The sequence below is a fragment of the Hemiscyllium ocellatum genome (assembly GCF_020745735.1).
Source record: "Hemiscyllium ocellatum isolate sHemOce1 chromosome 27 unlocalized genomic scaffold, sHemOce1.pat.X.cur. SUPER_27_unloc_13, whole genome shotgun sequence".
Taxonomy (NCBI): domain Eukaryota; kingdom Metazoa; phylum Chordata; class Chondrichthyes; order Orectolobiformes; family Hemiscylliidae; genus Hemiscyllium; species Hemiscyllium ocellatum.
The window spans coordinates 428,019-451,052 of record NW_026867480.1 but is presented as its reverse complement, the minus strand read 5'-3'; the positions used below and the strand labels follow the sequence as shown (position 1 = coordinate 451,052).

Here is a 23,034-nt window from a genome sequence, read left to right as displayed (position 1 = left end):
TGAAAGTCCACTCTTCACAGCGACATCTTTGCTTTCACCAAAGATCATTAGAGTCATGCAGCACGAAAACAGACCCTTCGTCCAACTCGTCTGTGCCAACCAGATATCCAAAATTACTTTCGTCCCATTTGCCAGCATTTGGCCCATAACCCTTTAAACCCTTCTTATTCATATACTCATCCAGATGCCTTTAAATATTGTAATTGAACCAGCCTCCACCATTTCTTTTGGCAACTCGTTCCATGCACACACCATCCTCTGCATGAAAATGCTACATCTCAGGTCGCTTTAAAGTCTTCCACCCCCCCTCCCCTCACCCCAAACTTATACTCTCTACTTTAGCACTCCCATATCCTGGGGAAAAGATCTCCGTTATTCACCCTATACATGCCCCTTATTAACTTCGAATGGTCACAGACGCTCCAGGGAATACAGCCCCAGCCGATTCAGCCTCTCCCTGTAGCTCAAACCCTCTTACTCTGGCAACAACTTCCTAAATCTTGTCCAAACCCTTTCACTTTTCATAACACCTTTCCGACAGCAGGGAAACCAGAACTGAGTGTGGTATTCCAAAAGTGGCCTTTCCAGTGTCCTGTGCATCCACAACGTTACCTCCAAACTCCTATAACTCAGTGTTCTGACCAAGAAAGGAAAGCGTACCAACGCCTTCCTTGCTATCCTATCTACTTGCAACTCCACTTTCAAGGAACTATGAACCTGCTTTGCAAGGTTTCTTTGTTCATCAACACTCCCCAGGAATTTACCATTAATCACATAGGTCCTGCCCTGATTTGCTTCATCAAAATGCTCATATTTGTCTAAATTAATCTCCATCCGCCACTCCTTGGCCCATCGGCTCATCTGATCAATTACAATTTATGTCAAACTTTCTTTCCTCTCTTGTTCCCTCAAAGCTGAAAATCTCCATCCGACACACTCTCCCTCCATTCTCACTTTGTTGAACCTAATCCCTGCTGTCCTCATCCTGAAGGGTCTGGTTCATGCTGATTAACAGGCCCACACTCAGGGGGGATCTAACTGAAACGTACAGAATATTGAACAGCCTGGACAGAGTGGACATTGGGAAGATGTTTTCATTGGGAGGAGAGACTAATACCCATGGGCATAGCCTCAGCATAAAGGGAGAATGGGGATTAGGAGAAATTTCTTTAGCCAGAGGGTGGTGAATCTATGGAATTAATTGTCACAGGAAACTGTGGAGGCCAGGTCACTGAGTATGTTTAACACTGGGATGGAGTATCAGAGGTTGAGAGTTGTGGGGAGAAATTGGGAGAATGGGGCTGAGAAACGCAACAGCCAGGATTAATTGGGAGCAGGAGTAAACCACATGATCTTTCCAGCCTGCACCAGCATTGAACACGTCATAACTGGATATGAATATACCTACATCTAGGGTGGATAGGCTGGAACTTTTCTCACTGGAACATAGGAGATTGAGAGGTGACCTTGTCGAGGATTATAAAATCATGAGGGATACGGATCAGGTGAACAACAGGTGTCCTTTCCGTCAGCTGGGGGTTTCAGGATCAGGGAAGCAAATATTTTGAGGTGAGTAGAGAAAGATTTTATAAAGACAGGACAAGGGTTTTTTTTAAGAGAGTGGTCTGACTGCAGAATGAATGTCCAGAGAAAGTCATAGAGTCATAAAGATATACAGCACAGAAACAAACTGTTTGGTCCAACTTGTCCATGCCGACCAACTATCCCAACCCAATCTTGTCCCACCTGACAGCACACGGCCCCATATCCCTCCAAATATTTTCTATTCATATACCTAACCAAATGCCTTTTAAATGTTGCAATCGTACTAGACTTCACCACTTCCCCTGGCAGTTCATTCAAAAAAGGCACCATCCTCTGCGTGAAAAAGATGCCCCTTAGATCTCTTTTGCATCTTTCCCCTCTAACACTAAACCCATGCTCTCTCGTTCTGGATTCCCCAGCCCCAGGGAAAAGACTTTGTCTATTTATCATATCCATGCCCTTCATGATTTTATACATGCACACTTACAACGTTTAAAAAGACATTTGGATAAGTACATGAATATGAAAAGTTCGAAGGTTTATGGGTCAAACACTGGTAGGTGGGACGAGTTTAGTTTGAGGATATACTCAGCATGGAGTTTAGTTTGAGGATATACTCAGCATGGATGAAGGGTCTGTTCAGTACTGTCTGACTCTGTGACTGACCTGTACTAGCCTTAGAACCATTTTCTTACCTCCTCCCAAAACCATCCACTTCTTTGTTGTTCAAAACTCAGATGAACTTAGCCTTGAATATGTTCAATGACCCCACTTCTGAACTCAATTCCTCTTCGTAATATATCACTTGCCTTGCTCATTGCCTGCTGCATCTGCCCGACAACTGGCATTGACTGGAGGGTCTCTGAGACCCCTTTGTACATCCTTACATCATTCCTGGTGAAGGGCTTGTGCCCAAAACTCACTGTCCTGCTCCTCAGATGCTGCCTGACCTATTGCGCTTTTCCAATGCCACATTTTTCGACTTTCACCTCTTGTCATCACTTTCTCCACATTCCAATATATCACCATTTAAACAATTCACAGATTTTGTTTTTAAAAAATCCAAACGCTCCGTTCCTGGGTAGCCTCGAACCACCAACCTTTCGATTAACAGCCGAATGCACTGACCAATTACGCCACAGAGACAGGTACCAGCACTGTCCCCACAGTCTCTTTGAGGAAGCTACTATTCAATTCATAATTCAACTTGCCCCGCCCAGAATTACCTTTGTCTTCTATCAGTTTTTCTTTTCCATAATAAAGCCTTGGACATTCAATGTGGAGACATGTGGACAGTCTGATCCCACCATCTGCAGGCACATCCATGTCACGAGGAATTAGCTCTCCTACATCGGGGCCATTGCCCTCCGAGCCTTTCAGTGTTTTGCCTCTTACCAAATTTTCTCATTGGCCCAGAGCCACATTGCAGCACTGCACTTGCCATGTGTTTGCCAATTGAGACACAGACCTGGACCAACTTTGGGAAGAGGCAAATCACTGAGTTCTGAACAAAAACCGTAGCATACTCAAAACATCGGCTTTGTTTACCTTTCCACAGATGCTGCTCGACCCGTTGGCTTTCTACAGTATTCGCTGTGCTTGTTCTACACAAATGCTGCTTTCCATTAAAGAACTTCAAACCCTGTCCTCTGGTAACTGACCCTGGTCAGTGGTAATAGGTTCTTCTGATCATTAACCTGCCCAGTCCCACCACTTCTTCTCCCATCATTGCCAACAGCCCCTAGAAATCTCCAGTTAACCTTCTTTGTTCCAAAGAGAACATTCCCAAATTGGGAATGTCTCAACAAAATGGAAATTCCTCATCCCTGGATATGATGCAAGTGTTACAATAGGGAGGAGATTTTGGCAGAATATTGTCAGTTAGCAGGTGGAATAATTTTCAGGAAGTAAAAGAGAAATCCCAGTCTCCAGCTTTCTGAAGCTTTAGAAACACTTTGGGAAGTGGAATTAGAGGAGAATGAAGGAGGAATTGTCCGTCTGAGCAGAGACAGTCCAGACACCGTCCCCTTGTTTAAGAGGCCGGGAGATTGACTCTGATATTCTCAGGACATGAACTGATCTGAGACATTGAAAGAATTCTCTGCATATCAGGAATTCAAACCCCTTCACAGCTGGGGGTCAATGAGAAAATTCGGTAAGAGGCAAAACACTGAAACGCTCGGAGGGTGGTGGCCCCGGTGTAGGAGGGCTAGTTCCTTGTGACATGGATGTGCCTGCAGGTGGTGGGATCAGACTATCCCCGGTGTCTCCACAGTGAATGTCCAAGGCTTTATTATGGAAAAGTAAAACTGATAGAAGACAATGGTAATTCTGGGCGGGGCAGGCTGAATTATGAATTGAACAGTAGCTTCCTCAAAGAGACTGCGGGGGTGGGGCGTCGAATCCTGTCTCTGTGGCTCCATAAATCAGTGCGTTCGGCTGTTAATCGAAAGGCTGGTGGTTCCAGACCAGCGAGGGATAGGGTGTTGTGTGTTTCTCGCTCCTACCGCTGCGAATTTCGCGTTTTTAATGGTGTCAGGAAAATGTTTCCCAAACGGAAATCTTCTCCACTGAGGAAGTACAAAGGAGTTCCTGAACTGATTGAATTTCTAACGTAAAGGACTACGGATGCTGAGAATCCAAGACAGAAAGAGAAACTGCTGGAGAAACTCAGCGGGTTTGGCTGTACCTGGAGAAGGAAAAAAAAGTTCTGAAATGTTGTCTCTGATTCTCTTTCCACGGATGCTGCCTGACCTGCTGAGTTGCTCCTGCAATTTCTGTTGTTGTTTTTAACTGAATGTCCATTTCATCTTTCGGGATGAAACACCCAGACTCGCCATGTGCAGATATTTAACACTTTCGAAACCTGTGAAGTGATTGGATTCAAATAAACTCTGCAATGATTCACTCTTTCTCAGCTCCACAGGCAGAGAGACCTAGGAAATGAAGCTGTCAGTGTGGTTCTGTATTGGTGGGCCGAGTGGTTAATGCGATGGACATGAAATCCATTGCGGTTTCCCCACGCAGGATTGAACCCTGCCGACTACAGTTGAGAAACGTCGTCAAAAGGAAAGGGAGATTGCTCCACGGTTTTTTAAGATACAAATCAGTGGAGGAGTTGAAATATTTCAATCACATTGGGACTGGTCGGGAATCTGCAACCCACTGCCTGTCAGGGTGGAACAAGCAGATACCCGCAGAGCTGCTTTTGAGGCGATGAGCCAAGTGTTTGGAAATGAGACTTGAACAGTGAGGGGCTGGAAATCGAGATCGAAATGAAGCAGGCACCTGAGGACAAGGGTGTTTTATTTGTCAGTGAAAGATACTGTTTCACAAAGTTGGGACTGTGGAAGGGAATCAGTGACGCTGATTATCTTTGGTTGTTGACCTTGTGACTGTTCCCATTGCTGCGCATGTCCGTGTTAACGTCAGAATTCTGCAGCATGGCAGCGTCAGGCACGCACAGGACCGTGGGCGCAATGGTTGACGCAGTTGTCTCCACCTAACTGTTTGAAATGCGGCTCACAGCTTCTTCACACACCCCAATTAATCTTTCTCATTGTCCTGAAGTCGGCATACTGTTTGAATTCCTGATCTGCAGGAACAAGACTCTTTTCACTGTCTCGCGTCAGTCAGTGTTCCTGAGAACATCAGTCAAGTCACAGCGCTGTCAGAGGAGGGGAAGCTGAAATAGCCCCACACGCTGCTCACGAGCACATTTCACTTTCCCCAACTCACCGCCCCAACCACTGCGGCTCCTGGGAGTGGAAAGGTAACAAACACCAAAACCCAGTCTCAGCTTTGTAAATCTTCAGGAAATAAGAAAACTGCTCATCCCTTCGGATCTTCCATCCTGGGCTGACAGCGTTAATTGTAAATGGCTGTCCAGTCAGTGCCGATTCGTTTTGGCTGAAAAAAAATCTTTATTACCTCATCCCAGCATTTCTTGCCACAGAGAACTGTGCAGCAGAGTTCATGCATATATTTTCTTGGATGGTATTTTGGGAATAACATGCGTTTGCGGGTTGTTTTTATCAGGTATTTCAGGTTCATTAGCAGCTGTTTAATTGTGTTGGTAGATTTGTGGGCTACCATGATGCTGAGAGGGTTGAGTTGTCTGGACATCATTTCCCAGATGTCTTTAATGTAAAGTAATGTGGCTAGGGTTTCTGCAGACGTTGTGTCAGTTTGTTAATGTGAAATCGGCACACTGGGTTTATTGTGTAGGCAAAAGTGAGGACTGGAGATGCTGGAAACCAGAGTTTAGATCAGAGTGGTGCTGGAAAAGCACAGCAGCTCAGACAGCTTCCGAGGAGCAGGAAAATCGACGTTTCGGGCAATAGAACTTCATCAGCGACAGGACGTCTCCAGGGTGGAGGGATAAATTGAGGGGGTGCTGGGCCGAAGGTAGCGAAGAGTACAATGGATGAATGGAGGAGGGGATGAAGGTGAGAGTTCAGAGAGAAGGGTGGAGCGGATAGGTGGTCAGGGAGATTGGCAGGTAGGACAGGTTAGCTGTAAGGTTGGACCTGAGGTAAGGTGGGGGGAGGGGACATGAGGAAACTGGTGAAGTCCACATTGATGTCCAGGGGTTGAAGTTATCCGAGGTGGAAGATGAGGCGTTCTTCCTCCAGGCACCGGGTGGGGAGGGAGCGGCGATGGAGGAGGCCCAGGACCTGCATGTCCTTGACAGAGTGAAATGGCTCGTTGAAATAGCATCCTGATGCAGATTTGTTGGGATGATTGCTTCTCCAGCTTAAGTACTTGGTTCGCGCGTGTTGTTTTCCTGAAGACGCTGTTTTGAATTTACCATTGACTGTTCGCTCTACTGTGACATCTAGAACAACAGCACTTTGTTGTTGTTCTCCTCTTTTGTGAATTTTATGCCAGTAAGGAGATTGTTGATGGTGTTGTAGGTTTCCTCTAAGTTGTTCCATTATCTCTGCATTATTGCTTCTGTTAGGAATCCTGATATTGGTGGTTTCATGGGTGTTCCATTGATTTGTTTGTTAGTCTTGTTACTGAATAGGAAGTGGGAGGTAAGGCACAGCTCCACGAGCTTGACAGTGTTATCTTTGCTGATGATTTCGGTGCTGTTTTGTGTTTGTGTCTTTGGTTCTTCAAGTAGTGTCTTCAGAGTTCTTTGGTCACGTTGATGTTAATGGATGTGAACAGGGCTGTATGTCAAAGGACAGCATTCTTCCATTCTCTTCTATCTTGGTGTCTTTGGTGTTCAAGAATTCTTGGAAGGAGTAACTGGAGTGGCGGGAATCTTCGACTTGGTGTTTTCGTTTTCAGTGGAGGTCTTTGACTAGTCTGTATATTGGTGTTCCAAGTGGTGAGACTGTGGCTTGAGGGGGACTCCTGGTTTGAAGAGGAGGAGAACAGCAACAAAGTGCTATTCTTAGATGTCACAGTAGAGCGAACAGTCAATGGGGAACTTCAAACTAGCGTCTACAGAAAAACAACACACACAAACCAAATACTTAACCGCAGAAGCAATCATCCCAACACCCACAAACTAGTGAACAATCCTCACTCTCTCCGCGGAGCAGGTAAGGGCTGTTTGGCAGTGTCTGTTTGTAGACACGGTTACGTTTGTTTAACGGTTTAATTATAGGTTTTTTTTTCGAAAAAGCGCGGAGCGGACCCGGAAGCTGGTGTAGTGCAAGCTTACCTGGGTAGGTTGTTTTTCCTATAAAGGCGCGCAGGAGAGTCCCAGAGATGTGACTTGACTCTCCAGTCTCCCCAATGTTATAGAGATCGCATCGGGAGCAATGGATAAAAAACAATTACATTGATGGATGTACCGGTGAAAGTCTTCTTACTACCGCAGCCCGGATTTGATTCCCGGGCAGCGAGGCCATTTTCAGTAGAGCTACAAGTAAGGATCTATGTCTCCCTGGTCGTCTAGTGGTTAGGATTTGCCGTTTTCACCGCCGCGGCCCGGGTTTGATTCCCAGTCAGGGAAGCAATTTTCAGCGGGTTTACAGGTTATCCATTATTCTCAAATGCGCTCTACAGTTGTTTATTGATCTTCGTCGTTCTTAGGTGCTGCCGTGTGAAGTAGCTCGTTAAAATAACATCCTGATGCAGGTTTGTTTGTATGCGTTGGGATATTGCTTCTGCAGCTTAAGTATTTGGTTCGCATGTGTTGTTTTCCTGTAGACGCTGTTTTGAATTTACCATTGACTGTTCGCTCTACTGTGACATCTAGAAATGGCACTTTGTTGTTGTTCTCCTCTTTGTGAATTTTATGCCAGTAAGGATACTGTTGATGGTGTTGTAGGTTTCCTTTAAGTTGTTCCATTATCTCTGCATTATTGCTTCTGTTAGGAATCCTGATATCGGTGGTTTCATGGGTGTTCCGTTGATTTGTTTGTTAGTCTTGTTACTGAATAGGAAGTGGGAGGTAAGGCACAGCTCCACGAGCTTGACAGTGTTATCTTTGCTGATGACGTTGGTGCTGTTTGGTGTTTGTGCCTTTGGTTCTTCAAGTAGTGTCTTCAGTTTCCTTTGGTCACGTTGATGTTAATGGATGTGAACAGGGCTGTATGTCAAAGGACAGTGTTATTCCATCCTCTTTTATCTTGTTGCCTTTGGTGTTCAAGAATTCTTGGATGGAGTAACTGGAGTGGCGTGAGTCTTCGACTTGGTGTTTTCGTTTTCAGTGGAGGTCTTTGACTAGTCTGTATATTGGTGTTCCAAGTGGTGAGACTGTGGCCTGAGGGGGGCACCTGGTTTGAAGAGGAGGAGAACAGCAACAAAGTGCCATTCCTAGATGTCACAGTAGAGCGAACAGTCAATGGGGAACTTCAAACTAGCGTCGACAGGAAAACAACACACGCAAACCAAATACTTAACCGCAGAAGCAATCATCCCAACACCCACAAACGAGTGAACAATCCTCACTCTCTCCGCGGAGCAGGTAAGGGCTGTTTTGCAGTGTCTGTTTGTAGACACGCTCACGTTTGTTTAGCGGTTTAAATTTAAAAGTTTTTTCTTATAAAAGCGCGGAGCGGACCCGGAAGCTGCTGTAGCGCAAACTTACCTGGGTAGGTTTGTTTTTCCTATACAGGTGCGCAGGAGACGCCTGAAAATTCATCAGCGCAGTCACACCAGGGAGAGACCATTCTTCTGCCCCCAGTGCGGGAACACCTTCTCCCACTCCTCCCACTTGCTGGCACACCAGCGTGTCCACACCGGGGAGAGACCCTTCCCCTGCTTTAATTGTGTGAAGGCCTTCAGCAAATCCTCTGACCGACTGAAGCACCAGCGGGTCCACATGGGGGTAGGCCATTCAGTTGCCCCGAGTGTGGGAAGGCCTTTAGCGATTCCTCTGCCCTGATGAGGCACCAGTGGGTCTACACAGGCAAGAAGCCCTTCCCCTGCCCCGAATGCAGGAAGGGCTTCAGCAGTTCCTCCTCCCTGCTGACACACCAGCGGGTCCACACTGGGGAGAGGCCATTTGCCTGCCATGATTGTGGGGATGGCTTTACCCAGCCCTCCCAATTGCTAACCCACCGGCCCGTCCACCCGGGGGAGAAGCCGTTCTCCTGCTTAGTGTGCAGGAAGGGCTTTGCTGTCTCCTACAACCTCGTGGCCCCACCAGCGGGTCCACACGGGGGAGAGACCGTTCTCCTGTCCAGAGTGCGAGAAACGCTTTAACCGCTCCTCCAACATACTGACCCACTGGAGGGTCCACACGGGAGAGTGGCTGTTCTATTGCCCTGACTGCATGAAGGGCTTCAGCAATTGTTGTGCTCTGCTGACCCACCGGCGGGTCCATACAGAGGAGAGGCCACTCAGCTGCCCTGAGTGTGGCAAGAGGTTCACATATTCCAGCAACTTGTGAACACACCAGCGGGGGCACCGGTGCTACCAACAATCAGATTCCGCCAGTGACACTACTGTGGACTAAACCTTCTGCCCCAGTCTGACAATGGATGCAGTGGGAAAGTTGGTGGACTTTTTAAAAATGAAAATTTCTGGACTGCACATTGCCTCGCACCCCAACTGCAACCCCACGGTGTTTCAGGGCGGCATGGTCGCTCAGTGGTTTGCACAGCTGCCTCATAGAGCCATGGACCGGGTTTGATACTACTCTTGGCGTGACTGTCTGTGTGGAGTTTTTACGTTGTCCTGCCTTGACTGCGTGGGTTTCCTTAGGGTGTTCCAGTTTGCTCCCACAATACAAAGATGTACCAATTTAGGGTGAGTTAGCCGAGCTAAATTGTCCATAGTGTTCAGGGATATGTAAGTGTGGTGCACTCGTCAGGGGTAAATGTAGACTGGTCAAGAGTGTGGTGCTGGAAAAGCACAGTAGGTCAGACAGCATCTAAGGCGCAGGAGAATCGATGTTTTGGGCATGAGTCCTTCATCAGGAATGATTCCTGAAACATTGATTCTCCTGCTCTTCGGATGCTGCCTGATCTGCTGTACTTTTTAAGCACCACTCTCGACTCTGATCTCCAGCATCTGCAGTCCTCACTTTCTCCAAATAAATGTAAAGTAATAGGGTTAAGAGAATGGGTCTGGGGAAAGGTAAGACCACTGGAGCAGACATTAGGCCATTCAGCCAACTGAGTCTGCGCCGCCATTTGTTAGAAACAAATAAATTGCGGTTGCTGGAATCCAAAGTAAGCAAGCAGGAGGCTGGGAGAACGCAGCAAGCCAGGTAGCATTAGGAGTTGAAGTTAGCGTTTCCGGTATTACCTCTCCTTCAGGACTGAAGAAGGGCTCTTCCCAAAACATTGACTTCTTTATCAGAAACAAATTACCAGGATGTTGCCGGGTGTTGGAGGGTTTGAGCTGCAGGGAGAGGCTATTTGGCTGGGTGAGAGATTTAAAAGGGACGTAAGGGGCAATGTTTTCATGCAGAGGGTAGTGCGTGTATGGGATGAGTTGCCAGCGAAAGTAGAGGCTGGTACAATTATACCAATTAGAAGGCATCTGGTTTCAGACATGAACAGGAAGGGTTAAGAAGGACATGGGCCAAATACTGACAGATGGGACCAAATTAATTTAGGATGTCTTGTCAGCATCGATGAGTTGGACCGAAGGGTCTGTTTCCATGCTGTACATCTTTATGTCTACCTGTCCTGATGTAAGTTTTAACATGGAGTCCAAGTAACTTTGAATAGCTCAGTCTTGTTGAACTCACTTCTTGAAAGGGACTAGGAGCTCTGTTTTGAGATGTAGGAGTAAAACTTCACAGTAAAAGATTAATGCAGCCTTCATTCATGACTCATTATTAAACACACTTTCTCCATTTACAGTTGTAATTGAGAGGTTTCTCTGAATTAGTCGACGTGTTTGTAACAAGTTGTGAAACATGAAAGGGTTCTAAAAAGACTTACAAAGATACTGCCAGGGTTGGAGGGTTTGAGCTGCTGCAAGAGAAAATAGACTGGGGCTATTTTCCCTGAAGGGCCAGAGGCTGAGGGGTGACATTACAGCCAGTTTTGCGGTAGAAGCGTTTTAGGAAAGAAAAATCTCAAACCTTTGTTGCCTTTGCCAATATCTGTTGGCCATTAGTGAAGGCCCTAAGCCCAAACCAATCAGACCCTCTGCCTTTTACAACCCCGATGCGAAAAAAAATTAATAACAACATAATCTTCTTAAATGAGTAACATCATCACAACAGAGAACACACAAGCTGAAACATTTCTATGAAAAGGTCGTACAGTTAGCAGGCCGAGATAATGACTTTTCAATTTAGCCAATTAATTTAAATCAGGTCCTTTGGCTTCCAAAACCTATTAAATTTAAATCTGACAGCAGAGGACCAATCCTATCGTAAAAACTCAATATAGCATCATGGGTATAAAAGAAGGGGACAGTTGGACAGAGCCCCAGTGCTAACTCCCCATTGCTAGATCTAAGAGTCCTCAGCACTAGAGAGAGAAATCAGCCCTGACAGTCATCTGTGAATGAGAGAGCATCATTTACAAAAAAAAGCAGAAGAGCAGGAATTGGAGGAGACATTCCTGACAAAAGATTCAATAGAAGGATGCTTAGAATATTCTGGAAGACATGTAACCTGGCTGTAATCAGAGAGACTAAATTCTATTTTTTGTTATATTAGTGAGTCTTGTATTTATTGGAACAGCAGATGACAAGAATCCTGTTTTATGCCAAAATGGTCAGTATTCGAAAGGATGTATTCGGTTTGTTAATAGATTAATTCAGTTGTTCACCATTCAAGTTGGATTGGTAAATTACTTTTTGTTCATTTTAAAGTGTCAGGGATTTAATTTTGTTTGTAAGACTAGAGCAGTTGACACCACTTTTCACACTAATTTTACAGATTATAGGGCAACGCGCTCCTCTTTTGGTGTTTCGGTTTGAGATCTCAGAGAGGGGAGGGGATTAAGCATTCACTTTATAACAGTTTTGATGTGCCGTCCTGCTAAATGCAAATGAGTCATTATTAATCCCAGCCTCCCACTCTGGTTGTGGGTGAATAGCTTTAATTTGAATACTGATGCAGAAACTGCACAGACAACCAACTGTTGAAACAATGCTTTACACTTTATTGTAGGGTAGCAACCATAAAACAAAACACCTCAAGTGAGCAAGTTCAGCCTCTCCATCCACACCTCCACCCCCGCCAAACCCCCAATCTTGGCTATCACCCAGGTGATGGCGGAGTTTAACATTGTTTAACAGTGCCCATCTCTGGAAGTTTACCGGTGTTTGATACAGTGTTGTTCTTCCAAGTACTGCTGCTAAATCATTCTGGAGTTGAATTCTTTTGGAGTTCCCTCACTTTCAAATTTGTGGTGCAACATTTTTTTAGATTCTGACACCACCTCCCCACGATTCTGGAGACCTCTGGTCTGTAGCTTACCTTGTTATCCTTGAGGGTTCTCCACCTGTTTGAAGCAGCGTGTCCTGCAATTAACCCCTTTACGTCAAGGCCTTCCTTCTACAAGCAGAATTAATTGTCCTTTTGTCACACAGTTATTAAAGACCATTGTCTCATCTGTCCAAAGAAACAGCTCATTGTTTTGCCTCCTCCTTCCCAGCGATGGTTAATGTATGTTATTTGTGAACTTCCATGGAGCAGTTTCTCATTGGCCCTTTCGTTTCTTGGTCCAGAAAGAGTTATTGCTGACTCATGAAGCTATTCTTTCAGATTTTTATTGAGAGAGAGTTAGAAATTGTTTCGACAGACAGAAAGAGTGTGGGTGAAACATAACAGACATGAACTGTTGATCTCCGTTGTTACTCATAACGTAAAATCATTGTCGTGCGATCACTTCCCTTAAGCATGAATAGAGGATGCCCATCAACCGTGAGCTTGTGGCGCAACGGTAGCGCGTCTGACTCCAGATCTGAAGGTAGCGTGTTCGTCGGGCTCACTAAAAATCAGCTTCCTACATTTCAAATCAAGAAAGGATTATGTTCACTCCGTGTCTGTGAGTGAAGTCTTCCTTGTGGAAACTTGCGTGAACCTTTGCTGTCAGTTTGATTTGTGAACACTGTGTCATGGAGGTGGTGTGCCTAGTGTTTGGGTGGATGCTCAGCTCCCCCCAATGTGAGAATGAAAACACAAGCTGGACATCACGGGATTTAAACACACAGCCGCTCAGTTCAGTTGGTGACAGCGCGGTGTCATTATACCGATATTTTTACAACATAATCAAGAGATTACCAGTTTTATGTTTCAATCTATCAGGAGGTCCCAGCTCATCCTGTCATAGCAAAGTGACAGCGAGTTAATGTATGTTATTTGTTAACTTCCATGGAGCAGTTTCTTGGTCCAGAAAGAATTATTGCTGACTCATGAAGTTATCAAAGTTCTGGAGTTTACAGGACCACACCACATTCCTCTCTGCCTCCCCCAGGAATAACGATTGCTCCTGAGATACTCGCAGTTCCTGACATTCCTTGGTATCCCCAAGTACAATCCATATGTCAGGAAATCACTGGTGCTGCCCTGACACCAGATAGTCACTGTTGGAACAGAAGGATTAGAGGGAGAAAATGCAGAAATTCGCAAATGCAAAGAGACTTGGGAGTTCAAGCCCAGGATTTTCTCAATGTAAAGTTGCAGGTTGAGATGCACTTTCGCCTGCAACTGCCGAATGTGTGACACCAGCTCCCTCCTCGCTATCTAAGGGGCCAAACTTACCTTCCAGGTGAAGCAGCAATTTACCTGCACGACCCACAACCCAGTCTATTGCATTTGCTGCTCGCAGTACAGGCTCATCTCCATTGGGGAAAACGAAGCATAAACTGGGTGACTGCTTCACAGAACATCTACGTTCTGCCTGCAAAAAGACCCTGAGCTTCCAGTTGCCTGCCAATTCCACACCTCACCCTATTCCCTGGCCAACATCTCTGCCTCAGGTTTGCTGTATTGTCCCAGCGAAGCTCAGCACCGGCAGAACGAAGAGCACCGAATATTCCACTTGGGGACCACACATCCCTCCTGTCCCAATATCGAATTCAATAATTCTAGGGCCTGAACTCCATAGTATCCTCGTCCCTACCATACACACCAAAGCATTGTAATTACATCGTCTGTCATTCCACACTCCTTAGTCACAAACAGTCTCCATTAATAGTTATTCACCCTCCCACGCAGATCGTTATCAACTCCTTTTTCTGTCCAACAGTTCTTCGCTTTGGGCTCTGTACTCATCTCCGCCTTCGTCCCACAATATCTCCTGCATATAAACCGGCATTTTCCAAATCACCATCAGATCTGTGGAAGGGTCACATGCAACTCCTGTTTTTTTGTTTCTGATATACAGCATCCGCAATTCTTTCAGATTTTTGTTGAGAGAGAGTTGGAAATTGTTTTGAGAGGCAGAAAGAGATGGGAAGAAACAGAACAGACATGAACTGTTGATCTCCGTTATTACTCATAATGTAAAATCATTGTAGTGCGATCACTTCCCTTAAGTATGAATAGAGGAAGCCACTGGCAGGTGAGCTTGTGGCGCCACGGGAGCGCGTCTGACTCCCGATCAAAGGCTTCCGTGTTCAAATCGCGTCTGGCTCACGAAAAATCAGCTTCTTACATTTCAAATTAAGAAAGGATTACGTCTACTCAGTATATCTGTCGAGCCAAATCTTCTTTGTGGAAATTTAGGATCACACGTGAAGCTTTGCGCAAGCTTACCTGTGTAGGTTTTCTTCCTGATAAAGGCGCGCAAGAGAGTCCCGGAGATGTGACGTGACTTGACTCTCCAGTCTCCCCAATGTTATAGAGATCGCATCGGGAGCAATGGATAGTAAAAAATTAGTTTGATGGATGTTCTGGTGAAAGTCTTCTTACTGCCACAGCCCGCGTTCGATTCCCGGGCAGAGAGGCAACTTTCGGCAGAGCTACAAGAACGAATCTATGTCTCACTGGTGGTCAGGATTTGGCGCTTTCACCACTGCGGCCCAGGTTCGATTCCGGGTCAATGAAGCAGTTTTCAGCGGGTCTACGGGCTATCCGTTCTTCTTAAATGCGCTGTACAGTTGTTTATTGAACTTCGTCAAAGCCTCAAAAGAGTCTCAGTGAACACAACTTCCCGGTCAGGGCTCGAGCCACCACCCTATCCGTTAACAGCCAAACGTGCTGACCCATTGCACCACCAGAACAGGCAGTGGGTTGTAGATTCCCACCAGTCCCAATGTGAGTGAAATATCTTTCTCCCCTCCACTGACTTGAATCTTAAAGAAGAAGCCGGGGAGCAAGCTCCCTTTCTTTTCGACGACATTTCTCATTTTGTAGTCGGCAGGGGTCACACCTGCGTGGGGAAACCGCAATGGATTTCAAGTCCATCGCATTAACCACTCCGCCCACGAATACAGAACCACACTGACAGCTTCACTTCCCAGATCTGTCTGCCTGTGGAGCTGAGAAAGAGTGAATCATCGCAGAGTTTGTTTGAATCCATTCACTTCACAGTGATTCGAAAGGGTCAAATATCTGCACACTACGAGTCTAGCTGTTTCAGCCCAAAATATGAAATGAACTTTCAGTTAAAAACAAATCTAGAAATTGGAGGAGGAACGGAGAAGGTCAGGCAACATTTTTGGAACGAGAATCAGACACAGTATTTCAGAATTTCGTTTTCTCTGACAGGTGCTGTCAAACCTGCCGAGTTTCTCTTTTTTGTCTCGGGTTCTCAGCATCCGCAGTCCCTAACGTCAGACATTAATTCAATTCAGAAACCCCTTTGTGGGGAACGGTTCCGTTTGGGGAACATTTTCCTGACCCCATGAAAAGCACAGAGCTTCGAAGCCAAGGAAGAGCAGCCAACAAAGCGTCCCTGGGTGGGTTCAAATCAACAACCTTTCGGTTAACAGCCGAACGCGCTGACCAATTGCGCCACAGAGACAGGTTTTGGCAGGGGCTGCGCAATCGCTTAGTGGAGGCTATTAGTGAATTCATAATTCAGCCTGCCCAGACTAGAATTACAATTGTCGTCTATCAGTTTTACTTTTCCTGAATAAAGCATGGGACATTCATTGTGGAGACACCGGGGACAGTCTGATTCCACCCTCTGCAGACACATCCATGTCACGAGGAACTAGCTTTCTTACTCCGGGACCGTCGCCCTTCGAGCCTTTCAGTGTTTTGCCTGTTCCCGAGTTCTCTCATTGGCTCGGAGGCGAGAAGGGGTTTGAATTCCTGATGTGCACGAACGACAATTCTTTCAATGTCTCAGATCAGTTCATGTCCCGAGAACATCAGAGTCAATCTCCCAGCCTCTTCAACACGGGGACGGTGTCTGGACTGTCTCTGCTCAGTCGGACGGTTCATCTTTCATTCTCATCTAAATCCGCTTCCCAAAGAGTTTCCAAAGGTTCACAAAGCTGGAGACTGGGATTTCTGTTTTGCTTCAAGAACATTTTTCCAATTTCTAACTGACAATATTATGCCAAAATCTCTTCCCAAGTGTCCGCCATATGTCATTTCCAGGGATGAGGAATTTCCATTGTGGGGAGACATTCCCAAGGTTGGGAATGTTCGCTTTGGAGCAAAGAAGGTTAACTGGAGATTTCCTGGAGCTGTTGGTAATGATGGGAGAAGACGCGGTGGGAATGGGCAGATTAATGATCAAAAGAACCAATTGCCACTGACCAGAGTCAGTTACCAGAGGACAGGAATTGAAGTTCTTGAATGAAAAGCAGCACTTGTACCTAATAAACACAGAGAATACTCCAGAAAGCCAACAGGTCGTGCATAATCTGTGGAAAGGTAAACAGAGCTGACGTTTTGAGTCTGGTATGTTGTTTGTTCCGAACTCGAGTTTCCTGCATGGCAATCAATTCCCAGACTTGAGAAAACGTGACTTTATTGAGACGGGTTTTGTGAAGTTTGAGCGATAATGCAACCAACAGGAAGTCATTTAAAATCGCCAGCGAAGAAAGCATAGTCAGCAGGTTACCACCCTGGGCGGGGGAGCCCCAAAGGATCTCTACGCCAGCACCTTAAGTATTCGGCCACAACTACACGCCCAAAGTTATGATCTAAAATTTCTCATGCAATTGCTCTAACAGGAAAGGTGAGTACTGGACTTGTCCTGTCCGCGCCATAGCCCCAACGTATCCTGTTCCCCTGGATTTCATCAGGACAGAGGAGGCTGATGGGAAATCGAATTGAACTACACACATTGATGAGGGACAGAGCGGGTGGGAAGGATCCATTTCCATGCGTCGAGAGATGAATAATCAGGGCCGAAAATAAGGAGCCACTTCAAGAAATTTGGGGTTCATTCAGCAAAGCTAATGTAGAACTGTTCACAGAAAATGGCGATGAAAGTCTCTCGAGTTATTTTGATGAGAAGTGTTCATGATGCTAATACAATCGAAAGGATGAAGGAAGATTGGTAAATGTATTTGGTGACAGTTCTGTTCATGCCTTGTGAGCAAAACCTGGATCTGAAGGAATAAAAGGGACATTAACAATATCGATCTGAAATTGGATACGTGACAAGAAACAGAGCCAATATCAACAGTTGGCTTTTGAACTGGAGAAGGTTTCTCGTGAAATTAGCTTAAGGCTTGAGGTATGCAAGGTCAAGATAATTTAGGTAAAACACGGAAACGCTATCCTCATTAGCAGACAGTGAAAGGATTACAAGACGCAAGTAAAGCATTTTCGACAAGTGGTACAGGGGACTGGGAAGAAAAGTATTATAAACTGTGAACAACAAAGTTCTGGAGCACAACACTTACATTCAAAGACCGAAAACATCCAGATCCTGATTAATCAGATTGCATTGTGGTGCTTTTCTGCAAAACATCCACTTGCAATATCCGACAAAAAAGTGACAAAACCTATCCCTGTCAGCCCAGGATAGAAAATCCGAAGGGATGAAGGTTTGCTTATTTTCTGAAGATTCACAAAACTAAGACTGGGTTTTGGTGATTGTTTCCTTTCCACTCCCAGGAGCCACAGTGGTTGAGGCGTTGAGTTGGGGAAAGTAAAATGTGCCCGTGAGCAGCGTGTGGCGTTATTTCAGCTTCCGCTGTGACTTGACTCCGATGTTCTGAGGAACATTTATTGACGCGAGACAGTGAAAAGATTCTCATTCCCGCAGATCGGGAATTCAAACCGTTTGCCGGCTTCAGGACAATGAGAAAGATTAATTGGGGTGTGTGAAGAAGCTGTGAGCTGCATTTCAAACAGGTAGGTGGAGACAGATGCGTCATTGATTGCGCCCCTGGCCGTGTGCGTATCTAACGCCACCATGCTGCAGAGTTCTGACGTTAAGACGGACATGCGCAGCAATGGGAACATTCACAAGGTCAACAACCAAAGATAATCAACGTCACTGCTTCCCTACCACAGTCCCAGCTTTGTGAAGCAGTATCTTTCACTGGCAAAGGAAACACCCTTGTCCTAAGGTGCTTCATTTCGATGACGATTTCCAGCCCCTCACTGTTCTAGTCTCATTTGCAGACACTTGGCTCATAGCCTCAAAAGAAGCTCTGCGTGTATCTGCTTGTTCCACCCGAACAGACAGTGGGTTGCAGTTTCCCACCAATCCCAATGTGAGTGAAATAGTTTTCCCAATCCACTGACTTGAATCTTAAAGAAGAAGCCGGGGAGCAAGCTCCCTTTCTTTTCGACGACATTTCTCATTTTGTAGTCGGCAGGGGTCACACCTGCGTGGGGAAACCACAATGGGTTTCAAGTCCATCGCAAAAACCACTCAGCCCACGAATACAGAACCACACTGACAGCTTCACTTCCCAGGTCTGTCTGCCTGCGGAGCTGAGAAAGAGTGAATCATCGCAGAGTTTGTTTGAATCCATTCACTTCAGTGATTCGAAAGGGTTAAATATTTGCACACAGCGAGTCTAGGTGTTTCATCGCAAAAGATGAAATGAACTTTCAGTTAAAAACAAATCTAGAAATTTCAGGAGGAACGGAGAAGGTCAGGCAACATCTATGGAAAGAGAATCAGACACAGTATTTCAGAATTCCGTTTTCTCCGACAGGTGCTGTCAAACCTGCCGAGTTTCTCTTTTTTGTCTCGGGTTCTCAGCATCCGCAGTCCCTTACGTTAGGCAATAATACAATTCAGAAACCCCTTTGCGGAGAAGGCTTCCGTTTGGATAACACTTTCCTGACTCCATTAAAGTGCACACAGCCGCGAAGCCAAGGAAGAGCAGCGAACTAAGCGTCCCTGGGTGGGTGCGAACCACCAACCTTATCGGTGACTGCGCCATCGCTTAGGGGAGGCTATTAGTGAATTCATAATTCAGCCTGCCCCGCCTAGAATTACAATTGTCGTCTATCACTTTTACTTTTCATTAATAATGCCTGGGACATTCATTGTGGAGACACCGGCGGCAGTCTGATTCCACCCTCTGCAGACACATCCATGTCACGAGGAACTAGCTTTCTTACTCCGGGACCGTCGCCCTTCGAGCCTTTCAGTGTTTTGCCTGTTCCCGAGTTCCCTCATTGGCTCGGAGGCGAGAAGGGGTTTGAATTCCTGATGTGCACGAACGACAATTCGTTCAATGTCTCAGATCAGATCATGTCCCGAGAACATCAGAGTCAATCTCCCGGCCTCTTCAACAAGGGGACGGTGTCTGGACTGTCTCTGCTCAGTCGGACGGTTCATCTTTCATTCTCATCTAAATCCGCTTCCCAAAGAGTTTCTAAAGGTTCACAAAGCTGGAGACTGGGATTTCTGTTTTGCTTCATGAACATTTTTCCATTTCCTAACTGATAATATTATGCCAAAATCTCTTCCCAAGTGTCCGCCATGCTTCATTTCCAGGGATGAGGAATTTCCATTGTGGGGAGACATTCCCATGGTTGGGAATGTTCGCTTTGGAGCAAAGAAGGTTAACTGGAGATTTCCTGGGGCTGTTGGTAATGATGGGAGAAGAAGCGGTGGGAATGGGCAGATTAATGATCAGAAGAACCAATTGCCACTGACCAGAGTCAGTTACCAGAGGACAGGAATTGAAGTTCTTGAATGAAAAGCAGCACTTGTGCCTAATAAACACAGAGAATACTGCAGAAAGCCAACAGGTCGTGCATCATCTGTGGAAAGGTAAACAGAGCTGACGTTTTGAGTCTGGTACGTTGTTTGTTCCGAACTCGAGTTTCCTGCATGGCAATCAATTCCCAGACTTGAGAAAACGGGACTTTATGGAGACGGGTTTTGTGAAGTTTGAGCGATAATGCAACCAACAGGAAGTCATTTAAAATCGCCAGCGAAGAAAGCATAGCCAGCAGGTTACCACTCTGGACGGGGGAGCCCCAAAGGATCTCCACGCCAGCACCTTAAGTATTCGGCCACAACTACACGCCCAAAGTTATGATCTAAAATTTCTTATGCAATTGCTCTAACAGGAAAGGTGAGTACTGGACTTGTCCTGTCCGCGCCATAGCCCCAACGTATCCTGTTCCCCTGGATTTGATCAGGACAGAAGAGGCTGATGGGAGATCGAATTGAACTATGCACATTGATGAGGGAAAGAGCGGGTGGGAAGGATCCATTTCCATGCGTAGAGAGATGAATAATCAGGGCCGAAAATAAGGAGCCACTTCAAGAAATTTGGGGTTCATTCAGCAAAGCTAATGTAGAACTGTTCACAGAAAATGGTGATGAAAGTCTCTCGAGGTATTTTGATGAGAAGTGTTCCTGATGCTAATACAATCGAAAGGATGAAGGAAGATTGGTAAATGTATTTGGTGACAGTTCTGTTCATGCCCTGTGAGCGAAACCTGGATCTGAAGGAATAAAAGGGACATTAACAATATCGATCTGAAATTGGATACGTGACAAGAAACAGAGCCATTATTGACAGTTGGCTTTTGAACTGGAGAAGGTTTCTCGTGAAATTAGCTTGAGGCTTGAGTATGCAAGGGCAAGATAATTTAGGTAAAACACGGAAACGCTATCCTCATTAGCAGACAGTGAAAGGATTACAAGACGCAAATTAAGCATTTTCGACAAGTGGTACAGGGGACTGGGAAGAAAAGTATTATAAACTGTGAACAACAAAGTTCTGGAGTACAACACTTTCATTCAAAGACCGAAAACATCCAGATCCTGATTAATCAGATTGCATTGTGGTGCTTTTCTGCAAAACATCCACTTGCAACGTCCGACAAAAGAGTGACAAAACCCATCCCTGTCAGCCCAGGATAGAAAATCCGAAGGGATGAAGGTTTGCTTATTTTCTGAAGATTCACAAAACTAAGACTGGGTTTTGGTGATTGTTTCCTTTCCACTCCCAGTGCCACAATGGTTGAGGCGTTGAGTTGGGGAAAGTAAAATGTGCCCGTGAGCAGCGTGTGGCGTTATTTCAGCTTCCCCTTCGTCTGACAGCGCTGTGACTTGACTCCGATGTTCTCAGAGACATTTATTGACGCGAGACAGTGAGAAGATTCTCATTCCCATTCCCGCAGATCGGGAATTCAAACAGTATGTCGGCTTCAGGACAATGAGAAAGATTAATTGGGGTGTGTGAAGAAGCTGTGAGCTGCATTTCAAACAGTTAGGTGGAGACAGATGCGTCATTCATTGCGCCCCGCCCTGTGCATATCTAACGTCACCATGCTGCAGGGTTCTGACGTTAACACGGACATGCGCAGCAATGGGAACAGTCACAAGGTCAACAACCAAAGATAATCAGCGTCACTGATTCCCTTCCACAGTCCCAACTTTGTGAACGAGTACCTTTCACTAACAAAGGAAACACCCTTGTCCTCAGGTGCCTGCTTCATTTCGATCACGATTTCCAGCCCCTCGCTATTCTAGTGTCATTTCCAAACACTTGGCACATAGCCTCAAAAGAAGCTCTGCGGATATCTGCTTGTTCCACCCGAACAGGCAGTGGGTTGCAGATTCCCACCAGTCCCAATGTGAGTGAAATATTTTTCCCCCCTCCACTGACTTGAATCTTAAAGAAGAATCCGGGGAGCAAGCTCCCTTTCTTTTCGACGACATTTCTCATTTTGTAGTCGGCAGGGGTCACACCTGCGTGGGGAAACCGCAATGGATTTCAAGTCCATCGCATTAACCACTCAGCCCACGAATACAGATCCACACTGACAGCTTCACTTCCCAGTTCTGTCTGCCTGCGGAGCTGAGAAAGAGTGATCATCGCAGAGTTTGTTTGAATCCAATCATTTCACAGTGATTCGAAAGGGTTAAATATCTGCACACTGCGAGTCTAGGTGTTTCATCGCAAAATATGAAATGAACTTTCAGTTAAAAACAAAACTCGAAACTGCAGCAGGAACTGAGAAGGTCAGGCAACATCGGTGGAATGAGAATCAGACACAACATTTCAGAATTCCGTTTTCTCCGACAGGTACTGTCGAACCTGCCGAGTTTCTCTTTTTGTCTCGGCTCCGCATTCCCTCACGTCAGGCATTAATTCAAACAAGAAACCTCTTTGGGGAAAGGATTTCTGTTTGGGGAATATTTTCCTGACCCCATTAAAAGTTGACGGCTTCAAGGCCAGGGAAGCGCAGCGAGCACACTGTCCCTGGGTGGGTCCGAACCACCAGCCTTTTGCTTATCAGCCGAACGCGCTAACCAATTGCGCCACAGAGGCCAGCAGGATCAGTGGTTGCACCATCGCTTAGGGGAGGCTGTTAGTGAGTTCATAATTCAGCCGGCCCCGCCGAGAATTACAATTGTCGTCTAACAGTTTTACTTTTACATAATAAAGCCTGGGACATTCATTGTGGAGATACCGGGGACAGTCTGCAGACACATCCATGTCACGAGGAACTAGCTTCTTACTCCGGGGCCGTCGCCCTTCCAGCCTGTCAGTGTTTTGCCTGTTCCCGAGTTCCCTCATTGGCTCGGAGGCGAGAAGGGGTTTGAATTCCTGATGTGCATGAACGACAATTCTTTCAATGTCTCAGATCAGTTCATACCCCGAGAACATCAGAGTCAACCTCCCGGCCTCTACAACAAGGGGACGATGTCTGGACTGTCTCTGGACAATCGATAGGATGAACGTAGATTGGTAAATGTATTTAGAGACAGTTCT

General features: G+C 45.9%; 2 non-coding genes across 2 annotated transcripts; both read right to left on the bottom strand.

Moving 5' to 3' along the window:
* Nucleotides 1-15,816: 15,816 nt before the first annotated feature.
* Nucleotides 15,817-15,890, bottom strand: trnan-guu (transfer RNA asparagine (anticodon GUU)). The gene has a single exon. It is a non-coding gene; the product is annotated as a tRNA-Asn (tRNA).
* Nucleotides 15,891-22,516: 6,626 nt separating this feature from the next.
* On the bottom strand, nt 22,517-22,590 carry trnai-gau (transfer RNA isoleucine (anticodon GAU)). Its single transcript has one exon. It is a non-coding gene; the product is annotated as a tRNA-Ile (tRNA).
* Between the last annotated feature and the right edge of the window lie 444 nt (nt 22,591-23,034).